Source organism: Trachypithecus francoisi, unplaced genomic scaffold (genome assembly GCF_009764315.1).
Source record: "Trachypithecus francoisi isolate TF-2019V2 unplaced genomic scaffold, Tfra_2.0 Lachesis_group15, whole genome shotgun sequence".
NCBI lineage: Eukaryota > Metazoa > Chordata > Mammalia > Primates > Cercopithecidae > Trachypithecus > Trachypithecus francoisi.
Window position 1 is genome coordinate 66,753,863 of NW_022681460.1, and position 14,025 is coordinate 66,767,887.

The 14,025-nt window shown below is 41.2% G+C and overlaps 1 protein-coding gene across 3 annotated transcripts in view; it reads right to left on the reverse strand.

The window, feature by feature from the left end:
- The window catches only part of UST (uronyl 2-sulfotransferase), a 336,463-nt gene that overhangs the window by 155,228 nt on the left and 167,210 nt on the right, over positions 1-14,025 (reverse strand). The gene's annotated exons all lie outside the window — the stretch shown is intronic.

Genomic DNA, 14,025 nt, shown 5'->3' on the forward strand with positions numbered 1-14,025 from the left:
ATTTTAACCCCGTGCGGGCTTGGGTTTCATTCCTAAGGTCATCCGGACTCAGTCACAACAATGCCCCTTCTGGTGCAAGGCACATGTGGCTTGCAGCCACCAGGGACCCACAGTTATCAATGCACAGAGAGAGGAGTAGAGAGTATCAAGCAAGAGTGACAGAGATTTAAGAAAGATCAAGAAATGCTGCTGAGGTCATTTCTGAAATGAGTTCCACGGTCTACCTGCCTTAGAGTCACTGGGGACACATGTTAAAAATTCAGATCCCAGCTCCACTGAATCACACCCTCAGGTGAAGCCTGGGAACCTATATTTTTAACAGCACCCCGGGTAATTCTTCCACTGATGAATGGTCCAAGCAATCCCGCTTTTAAGAGTCATGGGGTAAAGACAGTCTCTTTATATACAGTGAGTATGTGACTTCAGCTTTTGTGAGTTCAAGGACTGTGATAATAAACACTGAATTGTATTCATTAAATATTTATTGAGGTCCTGCTATGTGCATGACCCTGTGTACTAGGTAATGGGCTAAATGCAGCTATGAAGGTGAGTAAGTCCCAGCTCTCAGAGCAGTGTATACAGTTGGTGGATGAGAGAGTGGCAGATATTCCAGAAAACAGAGCAAATGGCTGAGGGGGAAGAAAGGGAAGTGGGGGGCGGGGTGCTGCTGCCCTAAGCAGTCTTTCCTCCCCAGGCCACTCTCTCAATTTGACGCCTATAGGGTGACTATCACAGCCTCCAAGCCCTGCCTAGGACCCCTCCCCTCGTCTTCCCTTTCTTCACTCCTTTCTCCTCTTTGCACACTGCACGAGGCTAGGCCATGGTGTTGCATCAGATCAGGGGAGCACATGGGAACTGGAAGGGAGGAGGGAAGGAGGGCTTGAGGGATTGGCTCTAACTATGCAACGTGATGAGCAAGGCAGGAAGAAATTGCCTGTGTTAGTTCACACTTTCTGTCAAGGTTGGGTTTTGCTATACACCGAAATTAAAATGGCTTATCCATGCATCTCAGCACAAGTTACAGGCCAAATACATATTACAACACTGTACTCAAAATCTGAGGCCTGCACAACCTGGGAAGTGGTGTGCTCAAATGCAAGGTGCTGGGGCGATGTGGGGGTAGGGGTCAGTTTCAGGGTAGGGCTGAGGCATCTCCCACAAGGGGTGTGACTCAAAACTGCTCTCAGAAGTGGAGGACGTGAAGGAGTGGTAGAAAGGAGGAGGGGAGCTCAGATGGGTGGCAAGTTTGAGGGCCTAAGATTGCCCTCAGCTTCCTGGGCTAAGATCCGCCAGTGAGTGAGGCGCTAAAGAGGGGGCGGCACCCAGGATCCAGAGCGATGTCCGCACTAACACTGTGAACCCCAGACAATCTCTTCTGCCTGTTTTACTCTCTGTGATGAAGTGAATTAGAGCCAATGCCCCCTTCGCCCTCCCCTTGTTTCCCTTCACAATTTGCAAAATATACTCACGGGAGGATATGTGTTATGGTGGATCTATTACAGTACAACATAGCGCCAGGGTGCAAATCCCTACTCTTACCCGCAGCATGACTTTCGGCAAATTAACCTCTCTGTGTCTTTATTTATCCATCTGTAAAATGGGCTAGTAATAATGCCAATATTACGGCCTGTGATGTTTAAATGTAAACTACCCAAAATAGTGTGTGGCATGCAGTAAGCACCCAATACATTTTAGCTATTATTCTGTCCCTATTCAAATTTCCTGCCAAAACAAACAACAAAAGCAAACAGCCGAATAGACCATTTACTTTGAAAACAGAAGTGCATGAAAGCAGCTTAAATGTTTAGAGAAGTGACAGTCTGTTGGCTCTGGTTGCTGGAGAAGCTATTTGTTTCCTGTTTCTTTAGAGCACTGGGTAAAACTACGTAACACCCATGTCCCACCACTGGCTTAAGCACCCACTCCCCGCTACAAACCCTCCCCCACACCACCCTTCAAATCAGGAGTCCTGCTTCTTCTTAGGCAAACCTGAGTTGAGCGTCCTTTTCAGCCTGGCGTTAGGACACAAATTTATGAAATACTGACAATATGTTAGCAAAGGATTTCTCAGGATTCTTATGCATTCCTCTATTTTTCATATTTGAGCCAATCTTTTTTCCCAAGATTTGGTAATCATGTTCACATAATAACAGTTGCACTAGGATACAATTCTAAACTACATGTAATGGACGTTTATCATTTGTGGCTGCCCAAAGTCTTTGAAATACCTTATCAATATTTTGACAGCTTCCCACAGTGTGAATCCTGACTTTACAACATTTCCTGCTTTTTGTGAAGGTATGAATTGCCATTTTGAAATATGCAGACATCTGGCCGGGCGCGGTGGCTCAAGCCTGTAATCCCAGCACTTTGGGAGGCCGAGACGGGCGGATCACAAGGTCAGGAGATTGAGACCACCCTGGCTAATACGGTGAAACCCCGTCTCTACTAAAGAATACAAAAAAACCAGCCGGGCGACGAGGCGGGCGCCTGTAGTCCCAGCTACTCGGGAGGCTGAGGCAGGAGAATGGCGTGAACCCGGGAGGCGGAGCTTGCAGTGAGCTGAGATCTGGCCAACGCACTCCAGCCTGGGCGACAGAGCCAGACTCCGTCTCAAAAAAAAAAAAAAAAAAAAAGAAATATGCAGACATCCTTGTTTGGGGTCTAGGACTGGTTGAGCTGGGAGGTAGGGCTTTTTATTCCTACCCCCCTCATCTCCATTTCTGTCACCAGTCAGAGAAGCAGATATGATGGCTAGAGCTCCAGGGGCAATTTGGACCATGAGGCAATCTTAAGCATGGAAGACATGCACACAAAAATGTGGTTCCTGGATGACTGTGGGGATGTCATACCACTCAGAGTTGCCCATCTTTAGATTTGTTAAAGTTCCATCTTGTATAGGCCACTTTAATTTTGTCTTTTCTATGATATGTAGTCCAGTTTAATCTGCTATCATTTGAATGTTTGTGTCTTTCCAAAATTGATAAGCTGGAAGCTAAACCCTAATATGACAGTATAAGAGGTGGGACTTTGGGGAAGTCATTAGGTCCAGAGGCATAAATGGGATTAGTGCTCTTATTAAAAAAAAAAGACCCCAGAGAATTGCCATGCCCCCTCCACCACGAGAGAAGGCACCACCTGTGAACCAGGAATCAGGCAGTCACCAGACACTGAACCGGCCAGCATCTTGACCTTTTGACCTTCCACCCTCCAGAACTGTGAGAAATAACTTTCTGTAGTTTCTAAGCCACCCAGTCTATGGTACTTTGTTATAGAATCTGAAAGACATAATCTTTTATATTATATATATCAAAGAAATATACATTTATATATTATATTTTATATATTAAGTTCTATATACCATATTTCAGGGATCCCCAACCCCTGGGCTGTGGACTGGTAGTGGTCTGTGGCCTGTAAGGAACTGGGCTGCACAGAAAGAGGTGAGTGGTGGGTGGGCGAGTGAGCATTACTGCCTGAGCTCTGCCTCCTATTAGATCAGCAGCGGTATTATGTTCTCAAAGTAGTGCCAACTCTTATACTATCACATTAGGGATTAGATTCTGGTACACAAATTTTGGGAGGACACAAACATTCAAACCATTGCAAATTAAATTGGACTACATATCACAGAAAAGACTGTGAACTACACATGCAAGGGATATATTAACAGGTTGCACACTCCCTATTAGAATCTAATGCCTGACCATCTGAGGTGGAACAGTTTCATCCTGAAACTATCCTCCCCACCCACCCCCAATCCATGGAAAAATTATCTTCCACACAACTGGTCCCTGATGCCAAAAAGGTCGGGGACTACTGCCATATTTCATTTATCAAAGGTAGAATTGAGCTTTAGGTAAGATTTCTGAACTCTCATAGGAGAGTATGAAAGTTAAGACTATATTTAAAGTTAAGACTATATTTAACAATATTGCAAAAAAAGAGAAACCAAACCTTTTGTATCTCCTAATGTGGTACAATAGAAAACATTCATCACCACCTATGACACATTTTTACCGAAATACTGCACTGGAATGAAAACTTATTTCCCACAGTTCTGGGGGATGGGAAGTCCAAGAGCAAGTTGTATCTCTTCCTATAAGGGCACTAAGTCCATTTATAACGGTTCCACCCTCATGAACTGATTACTGCCCAAAGGCTCCCCTCCTAGTGCTATCACATTGGGGATTAGATTTCAACACATGAATCTGGGGGAGACACATTTGCCCCCTAGCACCATAAGTTGGTGCAGCTAGAAGATGGATGTATACAGGGCTTTGTTAACCTATACTTTCATTTTTGTACATTTAAACTTTTCCATAACTTAAAAACATATTTTAAGACAATAGTCAATAAAACTCTTATATTTTCTAGTAGACTTAATATTTTTCCTTGGTTTGATAAAGTGACTTTCATCTAATATGGCAGATTCTTCTCTACAGAAGCAATAATTAATAAAATCAGAAGCTTGTATGAACTGACATAGGAGAGCCAAAGCATTGGAATCAGCATTTCATGTTAAGGAATCAAAAGCCTTCCTTTCCATGTTAAGGAAAAGGATAACTACTCACTATTACAGTTTTCTTCTGAAACTCCTTATTGTGTCCAAAGCATTTAGGGACATTCATTACTGACAATGAAATTATCTTTTATAAATTAACAGAAATACATCTGATCCATTTTAACTGGTTCCTTGGGTCATTCCCATCCTCAAAATGAAGATTTTTGGTTCCCATACGGACTGTAGAAATTGCTTGCTTGCTCCTACAGATACAATGTTTTACATAGCCCTGAAAATAAGTCCTATAGCCTGCAGGTGGGGAGAGTCTAAAACAAAGGCATTCTTCAAGCTACCCTCCAAGGCACAGTCAGAACATCAGAATCAATTCTGGATGGATGTTTGCAGAGGTGATGTCCTGGCCAGGGACAGAATTTTCCTTGCTTAAGCTATGAGTTTCCAGTTGGGCAATTTCCCTAATGATTGGCAAGCTGAGGGGCCCATAAAAGCCACTGGCATTGCAAGTCCTTACTGGCTCTGCTAATTCAATAAGAAATTTCTGCACAAAGTTATTTGAGCCCTCCAAGGTGCTCTAAAACTTGGCTGTGTAAAGGGAGAAACAGGGACCAGTCATTAAAATAACCTGGAAGCCTGTCAGAAATGCCGAATCTCGGGCCCCTCTTCAGACCTACTGCATTTGCACAAGATTCCCAGTGGATTTAAGTGCATATTATCACTGATAACTGATCCTTTAAATAACAACTGAGGTACACTCTGTATCCGCTCTACAGTACTTCACAGGGGACAATTCACTGTGAAACGGCCACCTTGTTGGAATTCTGTAATAGAATCAAATACTTATTCTCCAAAGAGATTTTGTTAAAAGTGCTATCTGCTGTGTTCATCAGAAAGTGATTCATCATGAGATAAAAATAAAACACATCCTCTTGGGAATAATCTACCACACCTGATAACTCCTTATCTTCATTTCTTGCCAAAATATGAACAGGCTCTGACCGGCCAGGGAAGATTTTTCTCATTGCTTGTTTCTCCTTGTGGATAAATTATGGAAGCCATTACAGGCAAAAGCAATGTAGACAAGAGCTGCTTCTCCTTGATCCTTGTGTTCTCTTAAATTGCACACTACATGGCTAGAGTTATTGATTAACAACAAGGCCTGAAACTCTTCAAAGTACAGACTTTAACGAAGCGTGGTTCAGGACTGATGCAGTGATACCAGCCTGCTCTGCCTTTGTCCTTTTCTTCTGTCACAGTTAATGTTGTTTTATGTCCTCTGATAAGCAGCCTTGAGATGAAAAGAAACAACTCATGGATTGAAACTTTCACTGAGGTATTTTTTCAGTGGCTTATTTGAACTCAGGAAATGCACACAAGGTGCCACATAAAAGACCCACAGATAGAGTATTCCAATTTATTTTATTTTATTTTTTGAAATAGAGTCTCACTGTGTCACCCAGGCTGGAGTGCATTGGCATGATCTTGGCTCACTTCAACCTCCGTCTCCAAGGTTCAAATGATTCTCCTGCCTCGGTCTCCCGAGTAGCTGGGATTACAGGTGCCCACCACGATGCCCAGCTAATTTTTGTATTTTTAGTAGAGACAGGGTTTTACAACGTTGGTCAGGCTGGTCTTGAATTCCTGACCTCAAGTGATCTGCCCGCCTCAGTCTCCCAAAGTGCTGGGATTACAGGCGTGAGCCACTATGCTTGGCCTGAATCTATTTTAAATTATCATTTCTTTGCTGGCAAAAAGGATTTGAGGCTGTTTACCACTTTCTCCATCCTTTTCCCCTCCAAAAAGCATGGAATTAATAAGACAATTAATACAAGAACAAAAGAAAGATGTAATTTAAAAAGGAATGGAGACAATACAGAAAGGAAGACAATTCCAGTTTCATGTCTGTTTTTTTTGTTATTATTGCACTTTAAGTTCTAGCGTACATGCGCACAACATGCAGGTTTGTTACATATATACATATGCCATGTTGGTGTGCTGTACCCATTAACTCGTCATTTACATTTTTTTCTGATAATTACTTTCTATCTTCTGTTTCTCTTTTTAGCTTCTAAATTTTCATTTGTGACTTTTTGTGAAAGTTATTTGTCCTGAAAGTCAAAATTTTCCAACGCCAAATGATTGAGAGGAGAGTGGCGTGGAATTCTAAAGAGTAAACCTTGAAGGGGAAGGCATCAAGTGTGTCAACAGAACCAAAGATTGGCAAGAATAAGGTAAGAGCTAGCTGCTTCCCAAAAGGAGACAAACGTTCAGTTAGTCAACAGGATAAGGATAAAGAAGGACAAGATCAGATTTCAGAAGCTGTTTGGGTCCCTAGGAAAAGGTCTAGTGGTTCTCTCCCTTGGTCCAAGTGGTCTAGGGAGGAACAGGTTGACAGAAATCGCAGATAATGTTCTGGGGGTCCTACAGAACAAGGAGCTGGCCTCCCAGGGTGTGAGCTCTGAGGCTCTACCTCTCAGAGAGAGGTCCAGCTTCTCATCAGAGCCTGAGCTTCAGAGTGGTGATGGCTGAATGACCTTCTCAGACACACGATCCTGGGGCAATTCATGATGAGGACATTTCTGGAACTTTTCTGAAGCTCTGGAAAAGGGCTAGAGGTGCCTGGGGTCAGGGCAAGGGGGGATGCAGGGCCTCTGGGCTTGACCAGAGACCCCGGAGGGGCCAGGGCCAGCCACTTCAGACATGGAAGCAATGGGCTGAATCCCAAGACCAGACTTAGTGAACTGAGACAATCCTGGACAGAGGACAGCGCCTGGACAAGGATCTGTTCCCCTAAGGCCCCTTGGGAACTTGGATCAGCCGGAAGGAGAAAGGAAGAAAGAAATGAGAAGGGGAGATCCCTGAGAAGCTGAGACTAAATCATTAGAAACAGACACCTTTCTATCATCAGTGGAAATGGGCAGTTCCTGTGCTGGGTTTATTTACCTTAGGATGCACGTTTAGTAATACCTTATATCATGTAAATGTACCTTATTTAACCTATAATGTTACATTTTTGCACACCTAACTCATACCTTTTATAAACATACATATATAAATATAAACAAATTTAGTAGAAAGTTGAACTTACTCTGATTGATGAGAGAGCAGGAGAGAAAGACCCACGTAAGGGTTCTGAGTTGATCTGCGAACTTTCTTTAAAGATGTGAGTCTGTGGTTATGACCTAAAGAACAGGTGGGCTGCAGTATGAGAGAGATGGAGACGCCTTAACTTGTCCTTCACACCCTCAACAGGGTTCTGAAGGAAAGAAAGAAAGCTGAGTAGAAGTGGGGGTGTAAAAAAAGCATCCCGCCTGTAATCCCAGCACTTTGAGAGGCTGAGGCGGGTGGATTACCTGAGTTCAGGAGTTTGAGACCAACCTGACCAACATGGAGAAACCCCATCTCTACTAAAAATACAAAATTAGCCAGGTGTGGTGGTGCATGCCTGTAATCCCAGCTACTTGGGAGGCTGAGGCAGAAGAATCGTTTGAACCCAGGAGGCGGAGGTTGTGGTGAGCCAAGATCGTGTCATTGCACTCCAGCCTGGGCAACAAGAGTGAAACTCCGTTTCAAAACAAAAAAACAAAAAAAAAAGCATCCCGGGCTACCTTGGGAGATTTAAATAATCTATTTTGATTGTGAAATGTATGTGTATTTCCCAAGGTAATCAAATTAATGCTAAGTTCCAATAACATGAAGCAAACTTCCAAATCATTAAATAGCAAACACTTCTTCCCCCAAAACAATGCAGAACAGTTGCCTATTGCTTTTCCCCAGTAAGCTTTGCTAGTTCTTTCTATATTTGCATAATCAAAACAATCGTTCTTAAAATATTATACACTATCCTGTGAAAATGCAGCTTGCCTATTTAGCAGTCATTTGAACACACCATATCTGCCATCATTTTTGCTCGGGGGGGACAGTGCTTGAGGAATTACTACCTAGCAAAAGATTTATCTTCATACAGGTACTTTGAGCACAGCAAAGTAATCACTTAGAAGGCAAGAGCACTGGCTGGCAATTTTCTAAGTGAAAATGGAGGTGGTCTGCCAGCACACATCCTCACTGCTAACGCAGAGTTCCAGGAACGACACGTTAAACAACGATGCATGAATAATGCAGATCTTGAGAGCCGCTGCATCCCTGAAGACCTACAGGCTCTACTGCCAAAACAAAAACAAAACAAAAACTGCCCGCACAAAGCACCTTTCGGTGCCTTCCATTGGAATACAAGTAGAGTCTTTTTAGAGTAAGATGGGAAATTTTAATTTTATACATATATGTGGAAGAATATTAAAAAATCAAACATCTACTTTTAGTGCCATAACCACCATTATAAGGAAACCACTGCCATATCTGAGCGGTAGGAAGCGCATGGACATCTCTTTATACGAATGGGACTTTTGAAATTCTGTTGTTGAGACTGCTCAGGACCAAAGGCAAATGAAACTACCTATTACATCCTTTAGAAGCCATCACAATGATTACCATTAAAGATCAGTGCTCTTTTTAAAAAGTTCAATTACTGCCTATTAAATTTGAATTTCTGACAAAAGGAATTGAGGAGGAATTTTACTATAACATCCTTATTCTCAAAGAGAAAATTACAAGATAAATATTATTTCCAATAAAAAAGTGAAATGTAGCATAATACAAAAAAAAATGAAAACACATCCTTGTAATCCTTAATTTTGAATGAATGATAGCTTTGAGCTATAACTCAAGCATTCAATGGTCATACAACCATAAAAGCAACAGTAAATAATTAGATTGTTAAAAGTAAACTATTGAAATATTTTTTGCTAAGTTTTAAGAAAGAGATTCACATGAACTGATAGAATAATTTAAGTTCTTGAACCTCCAATAAATGGATGATTCAGGTTTATCATCAATAATTGCCTTTTGTTATGCTGTAAAAAGATTTTGTTCTTTTTGAACTAATCCTAATTACAAGATCATCTGGTAACTAAAATAAGGGAAAACTGATCTTTCATTGGCACTTTTCGAACTAGATATAGGTAGCTGAAAATATGTTTTCTGCATAACTCAATAATTCAAATTACTCATGTTCACAGAGTTAAAAAGAGAATTTAATATTAATCATTAAAATATAAAATGATAAATCTATAAATTTGTTTTACACCCATTCAAAATATACAAGCCCTGTATTTCAATTAAATGGCAAAGAAAAATAATTAAACATAATAAGCAAAATAATAACTTCTGTTATTTGGGAGAGCAACGGTTGATTTTCTCATACACTAAAATAAAAATATATACCACCAAATGCCCAAGATTTTGAAATGGAAGTGATTCTTCTGGTGACTTCACTAATGTACTAACTGGCTTTGAGTATACAGTAATCACCAAGTGGTTCTTTAGATTTCTGATTAGATGAAACATTATTATTCTAAAAGGGTATTCCAATATATCATCGATTAAAAATATACTATATATACCCACTCAAAATAGTAATGAGAGCACATTTTTACTAGGAATAAAAACTAGTTAAAACAAACTTTTCTGGCAGATTTAAAATTGATTTGACTCGAGCCAGTTGCCACAAAACATATACAATTACACCTAGCTAAAACAAGACCCTGGTCAGGAGTTTGAGACCAGCCTGGCCAACGTGGTGAAACCCCATCTCTACTAAAAACACAAAAATTAGCTGGGCATGGTGGCGGGCACCTGTAATCCCACGTACTTGGGAGGCTGAGGCAGGAGAATCACTTGAACCTGGGAGACAGAGGTTGCAGTGAGCCAAGATTGTGCCACTGCACTCAAAGCTGGGTGACAGAGCAAGACTCCGTAAAAAAAAAAAAAAAAAAAAAAAAGTCCCTGAAACACCCTGACATAATTACAAATGGACAATTGTTAAAATAATATCTATAAAAATTAGCAATTCAGATCAGAAAAACACAATTCATCAATTAGCCACACTACGGAATTTAAATTAGGTCATGAAATTTGTTAGCACTTTTCCATTCTAGGGCTCTCTACGTATTGCAGAGTTGCAGAATGTCCTCTGCATCGGGGATTTTTACACCATGCAACTAGTACCAGAGCCAGTGCTAAATAAACCAAAGAAATGACTGAAGGCCATAAGAAAATGGTCACCCTTTTCTTTCTTTGCACTGAGGTCCTTGAAATAAGGTGATTCTCTTTTGTAATGTAATTGTTCCTACAATCATCTGTCACATTCTTGATCTTTACAGAGAAAAAGGCCCGTGTCAGCCTATCTCCCTTCTGAATTATGAATGTCAAATTAGTAGGGCTTATTAAAAGTGCATTTTTCCCCTATGTGTGTTGTGGTATCCCTACAACATATGCTTCCTGAGATCTGGAGTAACATTTAGTGTAAGTACACCCCTATAAAGTATCTAGAATGATATTTCCTTGTGGGATATAATTCAGTGTGATCTCCAAACTGTGGTCTGCAATACACTAAATTTCTTATCTTAAATGTAGTACTCTTCAATAAACAACTGCTTTTGATTTTACTTGGATAAATTACGGCTGAAAAGTATACTTAAAATAGCATTAATTCCAGTGTTGGCCAGACCGGATACAAGTGAAAATACTAATCCCACCAAACATAGAGATATTTTTCTCTCACATTATTTGTTGTGTGCACATTAAAGAAAATCTGTTCTTTTGTCTTACTGTAATAAAATAAATAAAATATATTCATTATTCTTGCTTTAGTCCCATTTGTGGTTAACCAATTTAGAATAACTTAAAATAGCAACATCAGAGGTCAGAGCACACACTTTTGAAGGCTTACACAACTCAAACTCTGCTTGTTGCTGTAACTCTTAGAACTCTTCCTCTGTATTTGCACAGGCATTTATGTGTGCACATCAAACCCACTAACTCATACCACGCCAACAACTGACTAGACTTTCATTAACCCAGGATAGACTAGGCCTCTGCTAAGCATTTTAGATGGTTTCTTTCAATTGATTCTCTCAACAACCCTATGCAATAGGATCCTTTGTACATGAGGAAACTGAGGATAGCAGAAATTCTGAAATCTGTCCCAAATCACAGTTAGTAAGAGGCAGAGTCTTCAAGTGAATGTGGGTTCACTAAGCTTCAGAAGTTAAGCCCCTGACTACTATACTATTGCCTTTCATGATAAAAACCGCAATCACTTTTGCACCAGCCTAATACAATGGCAGTAAAGCTAATAATATCTCTCCTCAGTGACCATCTTGTATCTGAACATATTTTGAAACTTTAGAAATGTCAATTAGATAACCCTCATACCTTGTCCATTAAGTAGACAGATGACAAGCCCAGATCAGTTATTTTTGCCTATTTTTTGCTATATTCACCCACGAAGTTAAATTGTAGCAAACAATCATATTCTAAATTAAAGAACCTGAAATTCTCATAAACTACAGTCTGTACACTTCTCGTTATTAATGCCCTGACATACCACTTCACTGGTGTCTTCTTTTTGGCCAAGAGGAGGAAGACATCTGTTTTGAAGAAGAAGAAAGAAATGAGAGAAGCATGAAGATCAAAGCCAGGCAGATAAGTGACTTTGGGCAAGAAGCATCCACCTCTCCAAATCATCTGTGATACTCCACGTCCTACAGCACCGCTCTAGAGGCACTGCATCGTGGAATCATGCTGATGGGGCTTACGTAACTGACAAGTTCATTCTGGATACCTCCGACTGCCAGATGAAAGGATTCCTCTAGGTACCTATAATTAGTACATATCCATTAGCCAAAAAAGATGTATAAAATATGTTCCATGCCCTTGAGGAATTACAGTATAGTTGGGGAGATAAAAATATATGCATTCAGGTAACAGTACGATGTATAATGACGTGTGCCAGCTATTGTTACAGGAGACTATTACAAGATCAGAAGTGACATTCTAAGTGCTTTGCAGTTTCGCACACTAAGATCTCTAACAGGAGCCCAAGGCTGCCTTCCTCTTGGAGGAGGTGAAGCCCTAAGATCATGTATTCCTCAAGGACAGAATTAGGCTCTAGTGGTAGGAAATGATACTCTCAAAGGATGGCACAAAGGTTTTTCAGGCTGTTTTCCACTTGGCTCCTTCCCTGGGTCTCCTTCTGTTGTTGGCTGGCTTCACATTGCTCATTTTTCTCTCATGTCCCACACAGCTAGTACAGAAAGCAAATGACTCCCAATTTCCCCTTAATGGGGACTGGGGAAGGGAAGGGAGCCAATGGGGAGTCTAGGTCTCACCCCAGGGAAAGGCAGGGGGAAGGTCTAACTGGTTTTGCTCTACCCTAGGTTTTAGGGGGATACATTGACAATTCCCTTCCCATGGGGTGGAGGAAGGGGAGCTGAAGGTCAACATGACTGTGTGAGCCTAGAAGAGAACTGCCAGGGTCTCTGTCCAGCCTGCCTTTCACTAGGGTTTAGGCTTCAGGGGCAGAGGGGCCTTGCACATAATCAAACCAGCTTGCCAGAGCAAGAGGCCACATGGAGGTTCATTTGCAGGGTGTCAGAGAGAAGTAATAACTCAGAGGTTTGGAAAACAGGCCACCCCATCTGTACCCATCAGTGCACAGCCAGCACCGTATGGCTCCCAAAACATTTCTAGAAATGTTAACTTGATTTCCTCTTCACAAAAATGTGAATGTGAAGAATACTAGGAAATCATTACTTCCTATTTTATAAGCGAGAAAAACAAAACTCAGAGAGAGAGTACTTGGCTTTGCCAGGATGAAGACTAGGAGGAGTGGGAGCCAGGACTTGGACCAGGGTCTTCAAACTCCTGCTGCTGATGCCTTCCCAATATTGAGCTTCTGCCTAGGGCAACTGCAGGAGGTAGAGGCTTTAAGGAAAGCCTTACAAGATGGGGAATCTGAGCAGGTGCAGCCCAGTGAATGCTTTGGAGACAAGAACCAAAAATTACTAAATTGGCTGGGTGCAGTGGCTCACGCCTGTAATCCTAGTACTTTGGGAGGCTGAGGACTTCATTTGAGGTCAGGGGTTCGAGACTAGACTGACCAACATGGTGAAACCCGGTCTCTACTGAAAACACAAAAATTAGCTGGGTGTGGTGGTGGGTGCCTGTAATCCCAACTACCCAAGAGGCTGAGGCAGGAGAATCGCTTGAACCTGGGAAGTGGAGACTGCCATAAGCCAGGATTGCATAACTGCACTCCAGCCTGGATGACAGAGTGAGACTCTGTCTCAAAAAAGAAAAAAATTACTAAATTGTAAATATGAGTCAATAACCACTAAACAATATTCTTTTTGGAAATAATTTTTGCTAATTTTCTTATTTTCTTATATATAAAATAAGAATGATCTTACTGGATTCAAGAACATCAACTCCAAAATATTAGGCTGTCCCTCTAAACAACCTTGTACTTTTCCTAATCCACTGTGGATTCATCATCCATGAATATATATCAACTTTTATAGGGACTGATTTATAGTTTTGACCTGTACTGTCATTTGGGCAAATGAAGTCCAGCTGTTTACTATCCCCCACAAGAAACAAAATGTCCT